Consider the following 2,724-nt stretch of genomic DNA (forward strand, 5'->3'; position numbering starts at 1 on the left):
AGAGAGAGAGAGAGCAAGTGGGGGCGGGAGAGAGAGGGAGACAGAGGATCCAAAGCAGGCTCCAGGCTCTGAGATGTCAGCACAGAGCCTGACATGGGGCTTGAACTCACAAACCGTGAAATCATGACCTGAGCCAAAGTCGATGCTTAACTGACTGAGCCACGAGGAGCCCCAAGTCTCTCCTTTTAGTTGAAACCTCATGCTTTGCCAAAACTAGTCCACCCTTCAACAAACAATTAGACCCAACTGTTGATGGTTGAATAAAGACAAAGGAGCTTAAAAAGGAGTATCAAAGGGAGCATGGAAGGTATTGGAGAACAACCAGAAGTGTATTCTGCCGTGAAAGTCAAGATGAGAGTCTCTCTAGTTTGAGTTTGAACATGAGAAAAACAGAGAAGGCAGGGTGGGACTAGAAATACACGGATAAGCCTTTTTTGTAAGAAAAAAAATCTTTCAATGAGGCAGAGTGAAGCAAATATTCACAAGGAACTTCTACAGCTATTCATTGTGGTTGGCAAAAAACTAGCAAAGGCTAAAATTACTCATATATATAACCCTCGATTATAAGGAAAATTATTGGAACACACACACCAAATTATTGCAAGCCAGCATTATCAAACAAACACAAACCTCTTGCAACCTGGTTGGTTAAGGAACTCATTTCTTTTGAGGGTGACTTTAGAAACCAGACCAGAATATATATAAAAAATACTATATGGAAAAAGGAAAAACAATAAAAAGTATTGAATAAGGTTGCCATAGAGAAGACAGAAAAGGTGACCAGAGATCTACTCATCAAATTAGAAAAGAAATACTTAATGAAGCAATCCCCTCGAGGATCGACATGAGCACGAGGCCAAGAGATATAAGATCACAAGAACAAGATGAGAATGACATGAAAGAAGAAAAATATATATACTTTTACATATATAAAAATATATAAGTGAAGTCTATTTTGGAAGCAGCACAAAAATGAGACACTGCTGAAAATACAAGGTTATTGAGAACAAAATTGAAAAAAGTCAAGAGAAATGAAATAGAAATGAATAGAGCCAAACTCTTTATGAACAACAACGTCAAAAACTTTGCGAGGTCATTTTGGTTGTATCACCTTTTGGAAATGGCCAATATACAAGAATAATGACACACAGAAACCTAAATTGTCCCATACGATGAATGAAATGGGTTTTTAAATGGGACTCCTTCTGTTTTCGTTTTCACTGGTATCCCAAATTCTGAGAATAGCACAAAAGGTGTAAAGTACTCCCATATTCCTAAGTAAGGCACCAAAACAGCCTGTGCAGGGTTCACAGTCCAGTTGACTCGACATCCACCTCAAAAGTGTAAAAAGAGGTAAGTCTAGAGGGCCTTGGTGGAACTTCTCAGACAGTTGACCTGGGTCTCATGGAGACGGTGGGGATGAGAAGTAAGTGTCGGGCCCATGGACGGAAAAGCCTAAATGCAAGAAACTGTGGCTTGTTCCTCCGGTAGAAGAGCCAAGAGAGGTGGCTGCATTAGGAACAGTCCGTCTTTGCAGTTTGTTGGCATGAAGTACCAGATGTGGGCCATGGTCAAGAGACAGACCACCTGCAGCTGTAATTAAAGGGGTTCAAGAGAGGGAAGTGGGAGCCCAAGGGAGGAAGCAAGCCATAAACAACCACCCATGGAGGTATGCCCACATTCGAGGAACTTTAGATGAGAGATCTCCAGCAATGGCAGTTCTCCCAAAAACACAAACATTCCCTGATAGGGTCTGTGTTAAACAGCTACCGAGAGCAGAGAGCCGGGAGGACATCAATGCCAAATGACCACAGTACCAGTGAGGGGAGACCTTCATTAACCCTTGTGTCTCCTACCTCTCACCAAATCCTGGAAGACTCGGAGGCAGCCAGGTATACCAAGACAGAAGGGAAGACTCAATAGAAAACAGGGCAAGTTGGCCATGTTCCTCCCCATTTTAAGGCTTCTTAGTAGAGAAACAAAGGTTTAACTTTGTGAAATTCAGCTTGCTAGTTATCAAAGTGCTTGGAATAGCATTGTTGAGTCAGTATATTGTACACCTGGAACTAATATAACACTGAATGTTAACTGTACTTGAATTAAAATAAAAAATTTAACTTAAATAAATAAGGTTCTTGGAAATTTTAATTATTTTTTTTAAGGCCATGTTCACCAAGACAGTTTTTGTTTTGTTTTAATTTTAAGTAAGCTCTGCATCCAAAGTGGGGCTTGAACTCCCAACCCAGAGATCAAGAGCCACATTCTCTACTGACTGAGCCAGCCAGGCACCCTGGAAATTTTAATTGTTGGAATTAAATCTGTTCTTGAGATTTAAGGTGAATGGCAGGCATTGACTGAAAGCAGTATGGTGCCCGAATTTCATCCCATTCTCCGGTTTTGGTGCATGTATTGGGGAAGGGAAGGAAAAGAAGAAGAATTGTTTTCTGCTGCATCCTATGGAGTCCATAAGTACATAAGACATGAATACTGCATTCCAGGAGACAGATGGGAAAAGGGAGAGAGCGAGGTTTGGTGGCCAGATGATGGGAAACTGGGAAAGCAGGTCAGCAGAAAATGATGCCTGGGGTAAAGGTCATCAAAGGACTGCTGCCTGGATGTCTGGTGTTGAGTTTCCAGTTTCTGTTGTGTTGGGGTGTGCTCCAGTGTAACAACGCTCCATTGCCACAGACCTTTGAGCTTCCATGAAACATAGAGTTTGGGTCA

The sequence above is a fragment of the Panthera onca genome, chromosome D3 (genome assembly GCF_046562875.1).
Source record: "Panthera onca isolate mPanOnc1 chromosome D3, mPanOnc1 haplotype 2, whole genome shotgun sequence".
In the NCBI taxonomy this organism is placed as follows: domain Eukaryota; kingdom Metazoa; phylum Chordata; class Mammalia; order Carnivora; family Felidae; genus Panthera; species Panthera onca.